We start from the raw sequence: 13,126 nt of genomic DNA, 5'->3' as shown, positions 1-13,126 counted from the left end.
AATCAGCTATTTACATCTCTCACTTATCAGACCATAAGTTTTTTGAGGGCCTGAAGTATTAGTTCATTTATTTTTGAATGGACACATGAGTGGTTGAATGAATGAATTCAGGCCACAGTTGTTAGCTCTTCTTATTTCATATCCCCGCTCTGGCAACTCATCCTCTCTAATGGATTAAGCGACCCCTTCTTCTTGAATAATTGTTGTATCTGTATCTCTACTTTGACATCTCTTCAAGCTTCAGATTCACATCTCTAGCTTCTTGCTTTCTTCTTCACCTAGATGTGCTGTAGTCACCTTAAAATGTATATATCCAAAACTGAATACATCATTTCCCCAATATTCAGGTCTCGCATTGCTCTTCTCTATTATTTCATTATGCCATTGTTCTCTCTTTCTCTAAAGCTTATAACCTTGGGGTTACCACTTCCCCCAACAAGTGTTATCAACCCTTTTTCTTCAAAACAATAACAAACCAGCTTACTACGATTATTATGATTCTATTTTTATGGGGTACTTAGAATAGCCAAATTCATAAAAACCAAAAATATAATGGTGGTTGCCAGGGCCTGAGAGAGGGGATAATGGAGCATTATTATATTTCACGGGCATAGAGTTTCAGTTTTACAAGATGAAAAGAGTTATGAAGATGGATGGTGGTTGCACAACAATGTGAATATATTTAATACCACTGAACTGTACACTTAAAAATGGTTAAGCTGGTAAATGTTATGTGTGTTTTACCACGATAAAAAAATTAAAAGCAACGATAACAAACTCCCTTATTACAGATGTTATACATCTGCAAACAATTTATTATTTTTAAAAATTTTTTTAAATTTTATTTTATTTGGCTGTGTTGGGTCTTCATTGCTGTGTGCGGGGTTTCTATAGTTGCAGCGAGTGAGGGCTACTCTTTGTTGTGGTGCGTGGGCTTCTCATTGTGGTGGCTTCTCTTGTTGTGGAACACAGGTTCTAGGCATGCCGGCTTCAGTAGTTGCAGCACGCGGGCTCAGTTTTTGTGGTACATGGACTCTAGGCACGCAGGCTTCAATAGTTGCAGCATGTGGACTCAGTAGTTGTGGCTCACAGGCTCTAGAGTGCAGGCTCAGTAGTGGTGGCGCATGGGCTTAGTTGCTCCGCAGCATGTGGAATCTTCCCCAACCAGGGATCAAACCCATGTCCCCTGCATTGGCAGACAGATTCTTAACCACTGCACCACCAGGGAAGTCTTGCAAACAATTTATAAATGCAAACAAAAAAGACCACCTGTAAATCCATGTGTTAATAATTTGCATGTCTTTACAGCCTCTATATGTACACAAATACATATATATTTTCCACCAAAATGAGATCATGAATGCAATTCTATTTGGAAACTGTTTTTGGAACCTATTTTTTTCACTTGACAATATGCCATAAGCTTTTCCCCATTTTGTGAAATTTTCTTCTACCACAGTGTTTCTCAAATTATGGTCCCTGGCAGCATCAGCATCACCTAAGGACTTGTAGATGCAAATTCTCACACACTACCCCATGCTTACTGAATCAGTAACTCTGGGGGTGAGCCCAGCAGGCTGTATTTTGACAAGCCCTCCAGGTAATTCTAATGTACACAGAAGTGTGAGAGCCACTGTTCTACAATATGACTTTTTAACAGCTCATGATATTCCATTGAATAGTAATACTGCAATCTACTTAAGTATCCTGCTATTGTTGGACATTGAGGTTATTAATTTTTCACTATTTAAATAACACTCAGTGAATGTTGCTGCAAGTAAACTTTGAAGACATCCCTGAGAGGGAAATAAACCGCTATTTTATTTAGGCCATTGTATCTAGGGGTCCTTTTATACAGCATCTTAGCCTTTGCCCTAGTGTACCTTCTTTACCTCAAACTTACAGTTGACTTCTAGCCAGACCCTCTAATGTAAGTCTCCTAGACCTATAATTTATCTTAATCAGTATTGACTTATTAAGCTATTTAAGTCTCTAATTTGCACAAATCTCACCACCCTCCTCTGCTCAAGAACTACTACTGTTTATTCATTCATGCATTCATTATTTAAGGTACACTGTCCGAAGTGATATTAGAAAAATAACATGGACACAGTCCTTACCCTCATGTACCTTTATAGTATTGTTGGAGACTTTGACAAAACGGATATTAATCAAACATTCACACAAATAAATATAAAATGACAACTTTGATAATTACAAATAAAAGGAGAGGATATAAGAGACATATAACAGAAGCATTTGATTTAAAGAAGTCAGGGAAGTCTTCTCTAAGGAAGTGTCAAACTGAAATTTAGGGATGAGTAGACCTTAAGTACTGAAAAGGGAAGAGATGAACCTTCTACGCAGTGAAGGCAAAGACCCTGCAGAAGAGAAGCATGGTGATTTTGAGGAGTTGACAGAAGACCGGTTTGGCTGGAGCAGAGAGATGGGGGGATGGTACTAGAAGAGTCATAGAGACTGGTAGGATCTAGGCCATGCAGGGTCTTAGAGACAATGTTAAGAATGTTTGTCGGGACTTCCCTGGTAGTCCAATGGTTAAGAATCTGCCTTCTAATGCAGGGGACACGGGTTCGATCCCTGGTTGGGGAACTAAGATCCCACATGCTGTGGGGCAACTAAGCCCGTGTGCCGCAACTGCTGAGCCCACACACCGCAACTAGAGAGCCCATGTGCCGCAACTACAGAGCCCATGTGCTCTGGAGCCCACGTGCCACAGCTAGAGAGAAGCCTGCATGCCACAACTAAGACCTAATGCAGTCATAAATAAATAAATAAATAAATATTTTTAAAAAGAATGTTTGTCTTATCATATGAACATTGAGAATCCATTGAAGAGTTTAGGTTTGAGAATGGCATAATCATGAAATAGTTGCTTAGATGAATTAACTAACTAACTAACTAGCTAATTCTACCCTTAGACTTTTGCTTTTCCCCATTTATATTCTCCTCTGGGCAAACCACCCAACTTCAAGTCATGAGTAACATCACAAGGGATACTGAGAATGAGTGGCCAATGATACAGGAGAAAAACTAGGAGTATGTGATGTCAAAGAAGCCAAGAGAGGGCTTCCCTGGTGACGCAGTGGTTGGGAGTCCGCCTGCCGATGCAGGGGACGCGGGTTCGTGCTCCGGTCCGGGAGGATCCCGCATGCCGCGGAGTGGTTGGGCCCGTGAGCCATGGCCGCTGACCCTGCGTGTCCGGAGCCTGTGCTCCACAACGGGAGAGACCACAGCAGTGAGAGGCCCGCGTACTCCAAAAAAAAAAGAAGCCAAGAGAATTTTTCATGAAGGAGGAAGTGAAAAAGAAGAGAGTGATCATTAGTATTCAAGGCTACTGAGAAGGTGGTTAAAATGTAGATTTAATATGTCCATCACTTCCCAATGCCAATAAGATAGAGTCTGAATTTCTTACCTTGGTATTCAAGGCCCACAACAATTTTATTTTTATGTACACTTCCATCATTTTTCCCATGACATCGCTAAAATGAGCCTTTTAGACATGGTGCTCTTCAGATAAAGTGCCCCATTTATTTTATCTAGAACACTCTGCCTACCAATCACCATTGGATGTATCTTCTGCCCACTGCTACTTATCTAATTACTACCTATTTTCTAGACCCTGACCCTATTTCACCTGCTCTACGAAGATTGCCGTGGAGGCCACTAGAATGTACCTCTCAGATCTCTGATTGCAGTGAGCATAATTGAATGAGGGCACCAGCTATTGCCCTCTGCAATTCATCACTGTTTGCACCAAGGTTTTGCTTCCCATGGACTGCTCCCAGACAATGACTGAGCATGGCACAGATACTAAGGTAGGCCCATTCCTGGGAGATGCCAGACTCCTCTGACAGATGACTCTGAGAAATACTAAAACAACCGTCCAAGCTGTCCTTAGAACTGCACTGGGGTGTAAGATGCTTACATCCAATCTTCCTTCTCTCATTCTTTCACTCAGAATCAGACTTGCATTGTAATCTGATGGCTCTCCCAGTCTCCCTTTTTTGCCGCCCCATTTTCTCCAATAGTCATTACCTCTAGCACATTTCTTGCATGATTAATCTTGTTTTGCATCATTTCTCAGGGACCTGGACTTACACAAGTGGTATCAGAAGTGGTCCAAGAAAACAGGTGGTAAGATAGAAACTTGGACTGACTCATCTACTGCCATCCAAAGAGAATGCCAACCTGGTTTGTAGGTGGGGCATAGGTAGTTCCTGGCACAAGATGGTAGCTCAGTTGCTAAAGATTCCACCAACGTTAACCTGGGAAAATGGCCCAGTGGAGGGGAATGCTGTGGCAGATGTGATGACACAGGCATTTGAAAAACATGGGAAGGAACAATGCCTACAAAGATAGTAAAATTGGGTAGTTACTACCAAGTTGTATTGATGCCTGCAGAGAAATCATGAAAGACTGAAGGCCATTAACAACAAGCAATTTTTGGTTAAGTGAGAGAGCCATAGGCCTGTGGGATAGGTTACAAAGAGACCTTTATCTCCATCAGGGGAAGGGAATACACAGCTGAGTGGCAGGATGAAGACCTAATTGTTAGAGTAGCAGAGCTCCAGAGACATTAAAATGCTCAGCTAAGGCAGGTCTGCAATAGCCTTCCAAGGGCACTGAAGTACTGGATAGAGGCAGCAAGTACAGTATAGTGTTTGGGTGGATGGGGTGCCTGCCTTCAAGACACGGTGTATGTATTAAATCAGAGACCTCTATATGGCACTGTGTCCTCATTAGGAAGAATACATGGGTCTGGGAACCAAGCAGAAGTGACCCCACTTACTATGACACCCAATGCCCCACCGAGGAATTTTATGCTTCCTGTACCCACAACTCTTGATTCTGCAGGTTAGACATCCAAGTCCCCAAAGAGGGCACACTTGTGCCGGAGGATATAACAAGGACCGCATTGAATTACAAGCTGCACCTGCTGCCAGGGTGCTTTGAGTTGGGTGCGTCCAGGCACCAGCAAGCGAGAAGAATCACTATCCATCAAGAGTAGTTGACCTTGATCAGCAGGGGGGCTGCTTTTACACAATAGGGACAAAGGGGAACACATGTGGAAGCCAGCGATCCACTTGGGTGCCTCCTGGCGCTCTCTGTTGTAGCCATGAATGGACATACAACGCAACCCGGCCTGGGAAACGTATGATTACCAATGGTTCAGCCCCTTCCAGAATGAAAGTTTGGGTCACATCACCAGGTAAGTCAACAAGACCAGCCAAAGTGATTGCTGAGGATGAGGGGATTTGTGAATGGATGGTCAAGGAGGGAGAGGATGAATACCAGTTGTGGCTCTGAGATCAACTCTAGCGACAGAGACTATAGCTTGTGCTACTAAATGCCCTCTTCTGAGTTTCCTCTCAGGAAGAAAAGCCCACAGAAACAGAGAGGAACTGCTTCTCAAACCTGTGGGAAGAGGCAGATCTGTGTGAGGCTAAGGGTAGACTGTGGTGGCTGTGAGAATGTACCTTTCAGATCTCCAACTGCAAGGAGTATAATTGACCAAGGGCCCCAGCTACTGCTCTCTGAAATCCATGGCTGGATTCACTCTGAGGCCACACATCTTGCAGGCTGCTCCCAGCCAATGACTGAGTGTGGCAGAGAAACTGAAGTTCCTGGGAGATGTGGGACTCATCTGGAGGGTGACTTTGCTTAAGGACTCCCTGATGGTCTTGCTCTGGTCCTTTCCTCTCTCCTTCACTCAGGGTCAGATTTACCTTATGCTCACAGTCTAGAGTCTCTCCCAGACTCCCCTGGCTCCCTCCCCATTTTCTCTCACAGGCATCACATTAATACATTTCTTACATATTCAATCCTGTCTGGTGTAAATTTCTTGGAGGACCTGGACTAAACCCTTGCCCTAAGCCCTCAGCAGTCGGTGATAACTTCCTATTTGAACTTTTTTTTTTTTTTTTTTTGCGGTACGCGGGCCTCTCACTGTTGTGGCCTCTTCCGTTGCAGAGCACAGGCTCCGGACGCGCAGGCTCAGCGGCCATGGCTCACGGGCCCAGCCGCTCCGCGGCATGTGGGATCTTCCCGAACTGGGGCATGAACCCGTGTCCCCTGCATCGGCAGGCAGACTCTCAACCACTGCGCCACCAGGGAAGCCCCTCCCTATTTGAACTTTTATAGCACTTGCCCCCACTGCTCACCTGACACTTCCCAAATGCTACCTAGTCTCTTGGAGATAGCTACCATTATGTCACACTTGTCAACCTCTGCACTTCACCAAGTGCCCTATACATAGAAAGAACTCAGTGCAACAGTCATAGGAAAGAGGTTGTCAGGGGTGCTGAGTTGTTCAGACTATCTTGCACCCCAGGATTGATGTTCCACACTTACTTCAAGTTCCTGGTGTACTATATCTTTCTCCACTCTCCAAACCTCCTACTCAAAGAGTTCCCCATCTTTACAGGGTGGTTTCATCTTTAGTTTCCTGTCCCCAAACCCCATACATTTTACCACATGCATTGACTCAGTAGAGGATGTGGCATAGACAGCTACCTGGCAACCAGATTTTTGTGACCCCCTTTCTGTAGTGTGGAGTTGTTGCTAAAAAGAGGCTGGCCAGGCGGGGACCACACTGCCAAGCTTGATCCTGTATCCAGGGGTAGCTGGGATCTTTAAGAGGCAGGACTCCTCTTCCACTTGTCTCCTTCCGTATTCTCCAGTTGAATACGGGTAGGGATGGTGAGGCCACAAGTCAGAAGAGGCCTGGGTCCCTGAATCACCATGTGGAGGAAAGCTGCCCACCATGTGGAGGAACACCTACACTGGAATGTTGGATGAGTGAACAATAAGCTTCTATTATGTTAGGTTACTGAAATTTGGGGGTTGGTTTTTTACAGTTGCTAGCATTATTCTCAATAATACAGAAATCATTTGTCCTTTTCTTGGACACTCACCATCTTACCACTCACCACTCACCATCTTAACTCCCTTTTATTTAGAGGGAGTGTCCTTTTATGGGACTCTTGAGGACAAACGGATTAGATCCTTCTCATGCTAGGGTGTGGGCATGTTACTTAGTCTCTGACAATCTGACACATTCCCACTCAAGACTCTGAATGTGGGAGTAATGCAAAGATACATGACAATATAGAAACCGTTCACAGTGGTGGTATGGCCTTGAGAATCCAGGGGCAGTGGCAGCAAGGCCTGGCAACAGTGTTTTTTAGGTCAAAGTCCTAACAAGACTGTTCTTGTGGCATGACCTTTTCTGTGTTTTCCTGCTTCTAGATTCACTTGCTTTTTCACTTCTCTTCATTCTTCCTGACAATTCCTTCCTTGCAATAATTAATTATCTTCTTCAAAGCTCCAGAATTTGTTTCATCTACACTATCTCCTATCTACACCGGCCTCTCCTCCCAAGCTAGAGTCAACAGGATGACCATTTATTAAGCACCCAGCACTGTGAAAGGCACTCTAAATATGCTGTCTGACAATTTAATCCTTCCATTTCTTCTATAAGGTCAGTATTATTATTGCTGTTAATAAATGGGAAAATTGCAGCTCAAAGAGATTAACTGATTTTTTCAGTGCTTGTGAGTGTTACTTGGAATTCAATTTGGATGGCGTCAAAGCATGTTTTTCCATTGCACCAGAAACCCTTCACCAACTCCTAATTACTGCAGTGCTTCTTTCTAGGGCCTCTTATAGCCTACGATCATCTGATTCTGGAAGTACGGAATAATATCAATATTTACTTAATCCTTTCCTATACATAGAAGTGGTTGTAAAGAAAATTTTCTTGTTGCAGCTGTTTTCTAAGGCTTCAAAGAATATGTGTTCTTCTTTTCCTTTCTTGTCCTTCCCTTCTCTTTTCTTCCTTTTCCTTCCCTTCCCTTTCATCCTTCCTTATTTTCTCTTTCTCTCTTACCCTCCCTCCTTTCCTTTCTCCCTCCCTCCCTCCCTTCCTTCCTTCCTTCCTTCCTTACTTCTTTCCTTCTTCCTTGACAAAACAACAAATCATGTAGTATAGCAGATAGTACATGGTGGCATCACTTCAGTCAGCTCCAGGGGAGCTGACTTTCCTTAGAATGCACTGCAATCTAAGATGCTTCTTCCCAAACTTCCTTCCTTGTTTCTCTCATTCACTTAGGGTCACTCACGCTAGCATCAACCATAAGGTTGGGTGCACCATACCCTAATGGAAAGTGATTATCTTTATTACTTTTGATATTCCTCACTAAGTATGTCTCAAATATCAACAACACCCTTGGGAAACTGTATAGGTTTCCTGTGCTCCACGAGAAAGAAGCTGCCTCTAATGATGGAGCTGAGGGTCAGATAGTTCCATTTTCCCAGAGAAACTGGAGTAGGGAGAGACAAAGTCTTTCAGTGATTGAATACCTCCCCTGTATTAGGGACCATTGGTGCTAGAAACATAGAAATAAAAATTATAGAATCCTTACCCTAAACAACCCTATAGTCCAGTGGAGAGTCATACATTAATAGTTATCTTTTCCAGTTTCTAGATGTTAACTTTAATTGCTTTAGAACAGCATAATTCATACCAAATGCTTTAAACCATCCATTATAATAGAAATAATTGTGAAATTAGCATAGATCATATAACCTGTTAGAATTATAGCAGGAATTATAAAAGAAAAAGAAGTGAGGAGAAGCCACTAATTAAAAGAAACATTTCTTAATCCAGTACTATGACTCTTGTCTTAGAATTTTCTGAACAGTTGAAAGAGGGCTAGAAAGGAGGAGGATGAGGGGAAATGAAAGAATATTTCTTGTATCATGGCTGCATTTTAATTTAAATGCAACCCAGAAATGGGGAGAATCATTAAAACTTTTTTGTTTGAAATGGAAAAGGCCATCCTCAAGGGTAGTAGAATCAGTATACTCAGAAGGCAATACTGGAACTGTTCTTGTGAGCTCAAGGACTCTTTCTTCGAATCCACATCGTTTTTCTTATCTTCTACCATCCCAGTTGGATGTCTGTACCCAGTATACCATAGTTCTGAACACATACATCCCAAACCGATTGCCAGGTATAAGTACAGATAGAATTGGAGTGTAATGTGGGTGGGAAGGGCGAAGTTAGCAAAACCTGAACAAGTAATTTTAATGCAACTGATCAAGAAGGTACTGGCATAGAAGTAGGGACAAACCATGGGAACACAAAAGAAAAATGTAGTAATTTTGTGGGATGGAAATCATGTTGGATATTAGAAGGAAGGGAACTAAGGCCATCAGGAAAAGCAAGAAGGGGAAGGGAGTGTTCTTAGAGAAAGTTAAGGCTATCTAGTGGGCCAGGTGGAGGGGGTAGGAGAAAGCCCCAAGCAAAGGACTGAACTGGTAGAGGAGAGAAAAGGGAAAGCCATCAGCGGCCTAAGTGTCAGATTTTTGCTTCATAGGGCTGAACAAGGTGGGCGATTGAGAGGTGGAAGTAGAAAAGTGACAGGTTTCTGAGCGGAGCACTGAGGGAAAGCAGAAGCAAAGAGGTAGGAAGACAGAGAACTGGTTAGAGAATTAGAATCACTAAGAATCATAAGCCTCTTTTTGTTGAGAAAGACAAGGACCTTTAGGATAGAGGGGCCAGGGCAGCATGTTCAATGGCGGCAGGAACAACATAAATGATTCAAGCCAGAGCTAAGATTCCAAACTGAAGTCTGCTAATGAGACACTTTCTGCAACCCAGGTAACCAGAGAAAGTATAAGGCTCTCTTACACAGATATCACCAATAAAATGTAGAAATTGATAAAAGCTATAAATTAGGAACAAAAAGCAGATGGGAGTTTAGAGAAAGAAGAGGTTGCTTATAATGGGAAATTGTGGAAATGTTTTGCAGAAGAAATGGTGTTTGAAACTGGAGGCATTAGATTTGGACATGCAGAGATAGCATTGAAGAGAACAGCAAGGCAAGAATCTTCAGTGACCTAGTGTAGTGTTGGGAATGATGTCCTCCCAAAAGGTATGTCCAAGCCCTAACCCCTGACACCTCTGTGAATGTGGCCTTATTTGGAAATAGATATTTTCATATGTAATCTTGTTATTGATCTCGAGATGAAGTCATCCTGGATTTAGGGTGGGCCCTAAATCCAATGACTGGTACCCTAACAAGAAAAGGAGGAGGGAGATCATAGACAAGGAGACACAGGGAAGAAGCCCATGTGAAGATGGAGATTGGAGTGATGCTACCACAACCTTAGGAACACCAGGGCATGGACCAGATTCAGTATGAAGAAAGGGTATGGGAAATGTAGGAGGAAAGGGGTGGTAGAGAGAGCCTCCGGGTTCCAGGTCCTGGAAGTGGAACAACCAGGAACCACTGGAAGCTGGGAGAGACAAGAAAAGATTCTCCTCTAGAGCCTTTGAAGGCAGATTGTCCCTGCTGACACCATAATTTTGGTCTCTTGTCCTCCAGAACTGTGAGAAAATAAGTTTCTGTTGTTTTAAGGCACCAATTTTGTGATAATTGGTTGCAGCAGCTCTAGGAAACTAATGAACCTGGTATGATTTTTCTGACTTCTTCCAGCAACTGTGGGCAGTCTGATAGCAGAATCAGAGTGGTCCAAAGGAAGTGGTGACCCAGGGTTGGGCCTTGGCACGGTGATCTTTTTTTAAGTTTTAAAATAAATATTTATTTATTTTGCTGTGCCGAGTCTTAGTTGCAGCACGTGGGATCTTCATTGCGGCATGCAGGATCTTTAGTTGCAGCATGTGGGATCTAATTCCCTGATCAGGGATGGAACCCTGGTCCCCTGCATTGGTAGTACAGAGTCTTAGCCACTGGACCAAAAGGGAGGTCCTGGCATGGTGACTGTGATAGAAAGGAGTTGAGGGAGGCTAGAGTGCTAGAGTAGGTAGAGTTTAAATAGTTATACTGTGGGAATTAAAAGGTTCTATTGAGAGAATGGACCAGATTCAGTATGAAGAATGGGTTTTGGGGGAAGGTAGGAGGAAAGGGGTGGTAGAGAGAACCTCCGGGTTCCAGGTTCTGGAAGTGGAGCAATTCTTGGTGATTACAAGGCCCAGCTTGTGGGTGGCTGAAGTGGAACAGAGCTGAAGGCCCTTCTTGTTGAGGAAGCTGAGGCATTCTCAGGACAGCTAGCCAGAAGATATTGGTATAAAGGCTGAATAAACTCTCTGAGAATAGCGGTGGAAGGCAGGTGTGATGGTTAATTTGATGTGTGAGCCTAATTATGTTTAGGCTAAGGGATGCCCAGATAGCTGGTAAACATTATTTCTGGGTGTGTCTGTGAGGGTGTCTCTAGAAGAGGTTTGTATTTGTTTGAGTATACTAGGTAAAAAAGGATCATCTTGGGGCTTCCCTGGTGGCGCAGTGGTTGAGAGTCTGCCTGCCGATGCAGGGGACACGGGTTTGTGCCCCGGTCCGGGAAGATCCCACATGCTGCGGAGCGGCTGGACCCCTGAGCCATGGTCGCTGAACCTGCGCGTCCGGAGCCTATGCTCCGCAACGGGAGAGGCCACAACAGTGAGAGGCCCGCATACCAAAAGAAAAAAAAAGGATCATCTTCACCAATGTGGGTGAGCATCGTCCAATCCATTGGGGGCCTGAGTAGGTCAAAAGGGCAGAGGAAGGCCAAATTCCCTGTCTCTGCTTGAGCTGAGACATCCATTTTCTCCTGCCCTATGACATCTGCATTCCTGATTCTAGGGCTTTTGGACTCAGATGGAGACTTACATCATTCACTCTCCAGCCTCCTTTTCTCAGACTTTTGAACTCAAACTGAATTGCACAACAGGCTTTCATGTTTCTCCATCTTTCTTTCTTTTTTTTTTAAATAAGACCATATAATCTTTAATATTCATTGATACATGTGTAAACATGCAATAAACTATGAATATTATAGAGTGCTTTCTTTTTTAATTGAGATATAATTGACATATAACATTATATTAGTTTCAGATATACAACATAATGATTCTATATTTGTATATATTGTGGAATGGTCACCACAACAAATCTAGTTAACATACGTCACCATACATAGTTACAAATTTTTTTTCTTGTGATGAAAACTTTTAAGATCTACTCTCTTAGCAACTTTCAAATATGAAATACAGTATTAGTAACTATAGTCACCATACTGTACATTACATCCCCATGACTTATTTATTTTATTCCTGGAAATTTGTACCTTTTGACCCCCTTCACCAATTTTGCCCCCACTTCTCTCTCTGTCTCTGTCACCAATCTGAGCTCTTTTTTTTTTTAAGATTCCACATATAAATGAGATCACACAGTATTTGTCTTTCTCTGACTGACTTATTTCACTTAGCATAAAACCCTTAAGGTCCACCCATTGCAAGATTTCATTCTTCCTCATGCCTGAATAATATTTGTATATATATATATAATATACATATATAATATAATATTTTATTTATCCATTTATCGATTGGTGGACACTTAGGCAGTTTCCATCTGCCTAAGCTAGTTTGGCTATTGTAAATAATGCTTCATTGAACATGGTGGTACATATACTTTTTCAAATTAGTGTTTTCATTTTCTTTGGATAAATACCCAGAAGTGGAATTGCTAGATCAAGTGGCAGTTCTATTTTTAGTTTTTTGAGGAACCTCCATACTGTTTTCCATAGTGGCTGTATCAATTTACATTCCTACCAAGAGTGCACAAGTGTTCCCTTTTCTCCACATCCTCACTAACACTTGTTATTTCTTAACTATTTGGTAATAGCCATTCTAACAGGTGTGAGGCTAAAACCTCATTGTGGTTTTGATTTGCATTTCCCTGATGATTAGTGACGTTGAGCATTTTTCCATGTACCCATTAATCATCTGTATGTTTTCTTTGGAAAAATGTCTATTCAGATCCTCTGTCCATTTTTTAATCAGATTATTATTATTATTTTGTTGTTGAGTTATGAGTTCTCGCTCTCTATTTTTTTAATATTCATGTTATTTTATTGTTTAAAAATTCCATCCACCTTTAATATTCATTGCAAATGCTGACTCCTCCGTTTTAAAAAAAAATTATTTATTTATTTTTGGATGCATTTGGTCTTTGTTGTTGTGCACGGGCTTTCTCTAGCTGTGGCGAGCAGGAGCTACTCTTTGTTGCGGTGCGTGAGCTTCTCATTGCAGTGGCTTAGC

This window comes from Orcinus orca, chromosome 5, assembly GCF_937001465.1.
Source record: "Orcinus orca chromosome 5, mOrcOrc1.1, whole genome shotgun sequence".
NCBI lineage: Eukaryota > Metazoa > Chordata > Mammalia > Artiodactyla > Delphinidae > Orcinus > Orcinus orca.
This window is presented reverse-complemented; position numbering follows the sequence as displayed.